The sequence below is a fragment of the Physeter macrocephalus genome, chromosome 15 (assembly GCF_002837175.3).
Source record: "Physeter macrocephalus isolate SW-GA chromosome 15, ASM283717v5, whole genome shotgun sequence".
Classification (NCBI taxonomy): Eukaryota; Metazoa; Chordata; class Mammalia; order Artiodactyla; family Physeteridae; genus Physeter; species Physeter macrocephalus.
Genome location: NC_041228.1, coordinates 57,428,384 through 57,437,769, shown reverse-complemented (window position 1 = coordinate 57,437,769; position 9,386 = coordinate 57,428,384).

Genomic DNA, 9,386 nt, shown 5'->3' with positions numbered 1-9,386 from the left:
TTGGGAAATGACTGAGAGATGATATGAGAGGGTAGGACCACTTCCACAAACCAGTAATGCTGACTGATGGACCTGGCATGCTGTTATTTGATGAAACTTAAGAGAAACTGCAGAAATTTTAATATCACTTTTGCCTCCCCCCAGCCAAAAAAAAAGTCAGGTATCTTTATCAGTCAAGTTTACATTCATATACACAGTTGAGAAGCTTATGAAACCGAGAATACTATTAATATTTAAACTAAAAAATAAAGTGTCTGAAAACATCTTGTAACACCCTCAAATACTCATCATGTCACCAAAAAATGAATTATTATAATGTACTCAAATTTACCCAAAAGATACTGTAACAGTCTACTTGGTGAAAAAATATTGAAGATTTATAAAAGCAAATATGTTATCAAAATCTATGGGATACTATTCTAAGGTAATTCAATGTTGAAATAGAACCATAAGAATCATTATATTCTGCTTCCTAGGTATACTGTATAGTTGAAACCTCCTAACTGGCATGCCCTTCCTTTATCCTGCAACTGAATTACAACTGTTATTGCTACCTGTTGTTTCTCTAAGAACAGAAGAAAATAACTTGGACAATAATACAGAGATAATAAACATTCACCAGGCAGCATTTACCACAAGCCAGTTCATTAAAAATTCCTGTTGAATTAGGGATGAATGAATGAATGGAAATCCAGCTGTTGTCACTGCTGCTGAAGAAATTCTAAACCAGTATCTGGTCTACTTTTTTCAAATCTAATAGCTCAGAAGACTTTCCTCAGTCTAAGATGGCATTTAAATGACAGTTCAGAAATGTTATCAAAGTGAAAAGAAACATATGATTCAGGTTCCTTTAAAAAGTCAAACTAGTTTGACCAGATTGGTTTTTCTCCTCCTGTGCACTTGACCCCTGCCCTCCTTGGCTGCTGGGATTGATTAAGAGGTGTGAGCCATCCCACCCCAAGCTCCTGTTTATTCAAGGCGATGAACCCCAAGGAAGCCAAACTGTTTCTCTAGGCAACCAAACTTACAAAGAACACAAGGAGGCAAGCTCTTGACTGTAATACTTTCAGTAACTACAGAAGGCTCCTCTTGAAAATGTCTGTTGTGCTCTATTTGCTTTTTGTTTTTCTACTAAAACTTGAGAGTCGATCCCCGCATCCCACCTCACTAGAGTCATTTATGAACCCAAGAAAGCAAGGGGGAGCTCAGAGAATTTACTCATTTTGTTGGACCCACTGAACCACCAACCGGTAGTGCGGGGCAGTGGAAATAGGGACCAAGCCAGGCTAAGTAAGGACAGTCACAGAAGCCATTCCAACTCACCACCATCAGCTAGATTAGTGAGAAATGCAGACAGTTCCCACTTTTCATCCATTCCCATTTGCTGCTCTGTTTATTCTTTGCTACCTAATAAGCAATTAGATTTCCCATCTAATAGGTATTGCCCACCAATTCAAAGGTTTCTACCAATGTACGAATGGAAACAACAGCACAAGCACTCGCCAAATACATAAAAATATGGTTAAATTTTACCTGAAAACAATATACTTTCTAAATTGTTTACAAGGAGCACATTTTGGCTAAAAGTGGATTACAATACCTTATTGTACCGCCGGTAGAGGGTAGTAGCAAGAACTCTTGAGACCATCGAACTGGTTTGGAATCCAGATATAGCACTTACTGGCTATGTAGTATTAGGTAAGGTAGAGTAGTTCAACTACTCTACACCTCAGTTTCTTCGTCAATAAAGTGGAGATAATACTATGTAAAAGAGTTCCTAAGGATTAAAGGAAAATGTATGGGAGGAGCAGAAAGAAAGAAATACTAGCGCATAATAGGCATTTGATAGCCATTAATGCTACTAATATACTAACATACTATTGTTAAGTACAGGAAAAGCTTTGAAAAGTATCAAGCTCTAGACAAATGTAAGATGCTGTTAATGGCCCTATGCTTGGGTTTGGCATGTGGGAAATGTGAGCGGCTGCAGTTCTGAATTTAGAAAAAAACACATAAGTGATAACATAGGAATAGGTAAAGAGAATAGTGAAACAGAATAGAGAGTCCAGAAATAGATCCACATATATATGGTCAATTGTTTTCCAAATTAAGGTGCCAAGTTAATCCAATGGGGAAAGGAAAGTCTTTTTAAATAAATATTGTTGGAACAGTTGAATATTGGCAAAAATTCAATGTCTATTTCATTTCATACACAAAAATTAATTTGCAATCCATCATAGACCCAAACATAAAACTTAGAATCATAAAGCATCTAGAAGAAAACATAGACTATCTTTACAACTTTGAGGTGGACAAAGATTTCTCAGACTGAATACAAAAAGTACTAACCATTAAAAAATGATGAATCAGACTACTACACTGAAATTAACATTTTCTGCAGCATTAAGAAAATTAACAGGGACTTCCCTGGTGGTCCAGTGGTTAAGAACCGGTGCTTCCACTGCAGGGGGGCACGGGTTCGATCCCTGGTTGGGGAATTAAGATACTGCATGCCGTGTGGTGCCACCAAAAAAAAACAAACACGAAAAAAAATAAGATTAACAGACAAGCCACAGAAATGCAAAAGTAATTGCATAAATATAGCTGATAAAAGACATAGCTACAATATATAATCAGTCCTACAAATTATCAATGAAAAGGCAAACTATCCACTTTAAAGGGGGCAAAAGGTTTGAAAAGACACTTTACAAAATAAAAAATACAATTGTCCAATAAAAACATGTAAAAATGCACAACAGGGAAATGCAAGTTAAAACCACAATGAGATACCATTTCACACCCAATAAAATGCTAAAACAAAAAAGACTGATAATATGTATGGTTGAGGGTATAGAATACTTGAAACTCTCATGCCTTGCTAGTGGGAATGTAAAACGTTGCAATACTTTGAAAGACTGGAAGTTTCTTGTGACATAATTTATATCTACCCTATGAACCAGCAGTTTCACTCTTAGGTATTTCCTGATGGAAACGAAAACATATGTCCACAAAAAGAGCCTTCCTGATAAGAGGCATGTCCTTCAACCCAAATGTTCATCAACAGGAGAATGGATACATTTTGATATAGTCATACAATAGAATACGACCTAGGCACAAAAGAACAAACTACTAATACACACACCATGTGGACGACTCTCAAAAACATCACAATAAGGGAGAGGAGACAGATACAAGAGGCTACGTGCCATCTGATTCCATTTCTAGAAAATCCAAGAGGAGGTAAAACTAACCTAGGATGACAGAAATCACAAAGTGGTTGTTTTGTTGAGGATGGGGGCCTGAGGAAAGACTGAAAAGGGGCACGAGGGAACTTTCTGGAATAATGGGAGTGTTCTATATCTTGTTTTGAGTGGTGGTCACATGACATGAGCATACACAATTGCTAAACTCATCAAATTGAGCACTGAAGATTTGTATCTGTTAATATGTGTTAATTACATCTCAGTTACATGTAAGCAAGCACGCGCGCGCGTGCGCCACGCGCACACACAAGGCCAAGTGACTCGGTGCCTGACCTAGTAAAGTCTGCAGCTGTGTTGAGGACAAGTGGTATTGCCCTCATTTAGATTATCAGAGAAATTAACTTACCTTTATAAGGTATTCGTAGAGTTTTTAGTTCATTCAAACAGCACGTTACATGACACACAATGAAATGTTTTTCATGAAGCCAGTAAACTGCGTGGTCTGGATGAGGCTTTTAAGGCATAAAGAAGCTATTTTGGCCTTCCTTCCCCACTATTTCTAGTGCTTGGCTAAAAAGGAGTTGGCAGGTGCCTGTGAAGGGAGCCATTCTCTTCTGGCAAAAGAGCCCTAGGTTATTAAATTCTTCCTCCTCCGCCTGGTTCACCTCCACTGTTTATTGTTTTGTCTTGTTTATCTGCGGCTGCCAGCCCAAGGCAGGCCCTTGTCCTTTGTGTACTCCCCACAGGCATTAGGCCTCACTCAACACTCGATAATGTTTTCCTTACTGATCCCAGAGCGGTCACAATATGTCTAAAAAAAAAACCAGCAAGGCTCCCACTCTTGACCAAAAATCCAAATTATTTTTCCCTTCTCGGTTTTACTCTTGTGTCAGCTTTCTGTATTTGGATCCTAGGGCAATCCTGCTTTTTAATGTGTAATGTTCTAATGGATAGTAACATTGACCGAAACTTTAAAACCACTCAACAGAAACCATTCCTGGCTCCCTGGGTCGGTGGATGAAGGGAAGTGTCCTGACACCGTTCAAAAAAACTCTGTGGGGTGTAGAGAGGGAGAAGCCAAGAACAAGTCCTTTATTTGGGGGACATTGTTTCTATTTCTAAACCGTTCTATCGCGTGTCCTCTTTTCACTCACAAATGAAATATTGTTCCCTTTCTCTCTGCCAACAGACCCAAAGGGGAGAGGAGAGGGAGAGTTTAAGAAATGGAGCAGGGAAAAGGTATACTAAATGGTTCCTTTTATGAGTAAAATACATAGAAACAAGAGAGGGAAAAAGACCTGTTTGGTTACATTGTTCCTCCCTCATTTAGGGCAGGTTAAATCACATGCAGCAGCTGGAGACAGTTTGAAAGGGAAGGGAATTTAGAGCTCCTCATCTAAAAACACTTACTACATGTGATTAAAGGCAGAGACAACCTAATTGATAACCCCCTGGAAAGGCCATTTGTACAGATGCTGTTGCCTTTCCACCCCTGATTCCTTCAGACCGATGGAGCCTTCCCACTTGGAGATGACATTCGCTCCGGCCTTCCATATCGCAGTCTTTTAGACATGGACTCCTTCGCGGTTTTCAGCCATCTGACTTCCAAGATGTCCACATCAGATCCATGTTTCAGAATTCCAGATCAAGGATCACCTCCTTCAAGAATTCCTTGACCACCTCTTTTGTCTCCACCCCTTGGAAGTTCTCTTGCTTTCCCGTATCATTGTGTCTGTGCTCTCCTCCCTTCTAGCACTTAGAATTTTCAACCTTATCAATCTCCTTTTCTTCTTACAACTCTCAGCTGAAGGACCGACTTTTTCTTTTTTTTAATTAGTTTTTATTGGGGTATGGTTGATTTACAATGTTGTGTTAGTTTCTGCTGTACCGCAAACTGAATAGGTTATACATATGCATATATCCACTCTTTTTTAGATTCTTTTCCCATATAGGTCATTACAGAGTATTGAGCAGAGTTCCCTGTGCTACATAGTAGGTTCTTATTCGTTGTCTTTTATATATAGTAGTGTGTGTATGTCAATCCCAATCTCCCAATTTATCTCTCCTGCTGCCCCAAGGACTTCTTAGTGAAGCACTTATCATCTCCTCTAGGTAGACTGCCTCGTGATTTCATCACACTCCGTGGGTACTTCCATAAAGCAATTATTTCTTGTACTGTAAATCTTTATTAGCTCCTCTGCCTCTGGGCTCCAAGAGGACCAGAATGATGTCTCTACCTCATTGTATACCCAGCATGATCCCTTACACAAAGTATACAACAATATCACGCACACACGTGTTTATTAAATGTAGCTATTTGGAGGTCACTATGGACCTTCTGTTTTGCTTTGTTTTTTTTTATTAAAGTAGAGACGTCAGAAACAATAGTGCAATGAGTATAAAAATAGCAGGTGTAAAGAAAGCAGCAGTTCTAAGTGTGGACAACTCGAGGAATTTGACTGTAAAACAAGAAATCAAGATGGGAGAGTCATTGGAGGTGGAAAAAAGAATCGTGATAAAAGTAAAGGCTTGTGGGATTTTTGAGAACAGAGCGCGTGTATCGGCAATGAAGGGGGACCAGTGGAGAGAGAGAAATTGAAAATAGAAGAGGTAAGTCACAATAAAGAGATCAAAGTCTTAAGGGAGACAAGAGAGCTGGGATTAAGATTGAGACAGAGAGTAAATTTTGGAAAAGAATAAAATGCTTATTCTGAGACAATAGAATGAAGGCGAAGATGAAGAAATGAAAAGGAAGAAAGGAGAGACTATTAGATGAAAATCCAACCAGTGGGAATAAGTAAGTTAGAGCTTCATCTTGATATACCTTCTTAGTGAGTAGCTTCTGCTAGAAGTAGAAAGTCAAGGCGAGTCCTAGAGGCTTGAGGAGGGAGGAGGTGGGAGGAGCTGGAGGAGGTGGGAGGAGCTGGAGGAGGTGGGAGGAGCTGGAGGAGGTGGGAGGAGCTGGAGGAGGTGGGAGGAGCTAGAGGAGGTGGGAGGAGCTGGAGGAGGTGGGAGGAGCTAGAGGGGAGGAAGAGAATTGTGCAGCAGCAAGTTACCTTGTGAAGGTCTTCCTGTGCCCTTTCTCAGCTCTCCTCCTCCCTTGACATACTCCCCCAGTCCATATTAACCATGCAGACACAAATAAAGAGCTACACCAGCAAAACAGACAAATTTCAGAACTGGCACAAACAGCTTCCGGTTGAACCAGTAATTTTTTTTAAAGTCACCATGAGATTCCATTTATTAAGTTGGATTTCCTAAGATATAAGCAGCTCTCAAGGAGAAACTTTTAAGAGTTATACTTCCAAATCAGTAACCTGTTGACTTAAAATTCACTGAGGAAAATCTCTTCAGCCCTTCTGACATACTGGGTCCTGTGCCAGGCCCAGGGTAGAAGGGGTCTCCTGACCATAAGAAGTACATTGACTAGCGGTGGCGAGGCGGAAGATGCCTTCCCATTCATTCAGCAAAGTCTGTGGGCTACTGTGTGCCCAGAATCTTGCCCCTGATGCTGTAGACAAAGAGTATAAGCTCTCGCTATGAGTGTATACCGTCTCTTAGAAGAGACATATATTAAGCAAATACCAATCAACTATTTAAGTATCAATTTCATAAGTGCTACACAAATGCTTCATAAATGCATAAAGAAAAAGTTTAAGTGCTAAGAGAGCATATAACAGACCTAAGCCAGGGGATTGGAGAAATTCTTTCTCAGGAATTAAAGGATATAAAAGAATTATTTAAACCAGGAGGTGGGAGTGCCTTCCAGGCAAAGAAAAGTGCCTGCTGAAGTCTCAGAAGCAGTAAAGAATGGGGCATTTGCGAACAGGAGAGGGTGCCAGGGTGGCTCACACACGTCCAACAAGGGGGAAGACACGGCAGGGTGAGGGACAAGGATGGAAAGCAAGGCAGGGTTGACCTTATGGAGAGCTCTGTAAGTCATGTTAAAGAGTTTGGGTTTTCTCCCAGGAGCAGTAAAAAGCCACTGATGTTCTAAACTGATTAAATTACACTTCTTTAAAATTAAAGTTGATTTACAATGTTGTATTAGTTTCAGGTGTACAGCACAATGATTCAGTTATACACATATATATACATATATATATTCTTTTTCAGATTCTTTTCCCTTATAGGCTCTTACAAAATCTTGAGTACAGTTCCCTGTGCTATACGGTATGTCCTTGTTGGTTATCTTGTTTATATATAGCAGTGGGCATTTGTTAATCCCATCCTCCTAATTTAAAAGGTAACTCTGGGGCTTCCCTGGTGGCGCAGTGGTTGGGAGTCCGCCTGCCGATGCAGGGGACGTGGGTTCGTGCCCCGGTCCGGGAGGATCCCACATGCCGCGGAGCGGCTGGGCCCGTGAGCCACGGCCGCTGAGCCTGCGCGTCCGGAGCCTATGCTCCGCAACGGGAGAGGCCGCAACAGTGAGAGGCCCGCGTACCGCAAAAAAAAAAAAAACCCAATTAGGAAGATACTGTCGAAGTTCAGCGTGAGTGGTGAGTGTGGCCTGGTCTAGGCTATGGCGATGGAGGTGAAGAGAAGCCGGCGGATTTGGGAGAAGTTGAGCAGGGAGAACTGACAGGACCAGATAAGGGGTGGGCGTCTGGGAGAGGAGGGAGTAGCAGGGTCACCTGTGAGCGAGTGAGCGGACAAGGTGCCATCGGCTGAGACAGAGGCGTGGAAAGAGGACCTCCTCCTTCAGCCATGCCCTGGAAAAGCATGAATCTGGAAAACTCACAGCAGTTCCCCAATCCAGCCACGCCCAGGCCGGTGCGAACACCTACTCCTCAGGGACCAACGCTGACAATAGCGTGGTTCATGCTAAATAAAAGATGAAAAAAAAAAAAAAAAAAAGATGAAGCGGTTTGGCTCCCACTGGTGCGCTCATGTGCACTCTGACAGGGTGTCAGGCTTTCTTTCCTTCCGTCTTTCGTTGGCTGCTGTCTCAGTCTGACAACAGGAACAAACGGAACTCTGATTTGATTTTTTTTTTTTTTTTGAGCTCCAAATGCCTTTTTACATAATCTTCAGCAATAACTGGCCTTTAAGTGTCCGGGCACAGGCTGTACTCTGAGCTCAGAGACACTTATCTTCCACGCTTAGATGAAACGATAAGCATCCAGTCTATAGATAAAGCATTAGGCAGTTAATATAGCATTAGGCAACGTGTTTTCCATTCTACTTTTCTGTTCAACCATTAAAAGTGCCGGGGTGTGGGGGTTTGCTTGGACTGTTTTCACCCCACTTCACCTACTGTAGCTGTTTACTCTTGGCGAGGGGTTTGACACCTAACGCAGCATGGAACAGGCGCACAGCCAGCTCCTGTTCTCTTTTCTTTAAAAGGAAAAAGGCAGGGATTCAAAATTCAAAAGAAGGAGCAGCTCAGATTCTAGTCCTAAGGAGGAAGTCTTCCTGCTTCATGAAGTCAGAGCAAGGACAGGCTCTTCAGCAGGCCCCACCGCCTCGACCTTGTGCCTGGACCACAGGCAGTTAGTGCTGTGTCCTCAGGGTGCCCCCAACCAGCACTTGGCCATAGAATTCCAAGGGGAGATTCAGTGATAATACTCTGATGGCCCATGGTCTAGCCTCGTTCTGGTATTAATTAGCCAAGTGACCTTGAACAAGTTACTGGGTCTCAGTTGTGTCATCTTGGAAAACAGGGTGAAGTGAAGTGGAATATCTCATCTCCAAGTCCGTAAAGCCTTACTTGCCTTGGCAGAATCAAAATTACATCCAGATCAATGTTGCTTTGTTTTTTAAACAGGCAAAAATCTTTTTTTTTTTAATTGAAGTATAGTTGATATACACTACTATAAAAGTTACAGGTGTACAACATAGTGATTCACAATTTTTAAAGGTTATACTCCATTTACAGTTATTATAAAATATTGGCTATATTCCCTGTGTTGTACAGTATATCCTTGTAGCTTATTGATTTTATACATAATAGTTTGTCCCTCTAAATCGCCTACCCCTATATTGCCCCTCCCCCCTTCCTTCTCCCGGCTAGTAACCACTAGTTTGTTCTCTATCAATGTTGCTTTTGAGGGTCTCTTTTTTCATTTTTTAAAAATGTATGTATTTATTTATTTATTTTTGGCTGTGTTGGGTCTTCTTTGCTGCGCGCGGGCTTTCTCTACTTGCAGCGAGCTGGGGCTACTCTTCGTTGCGGTGCGTGGG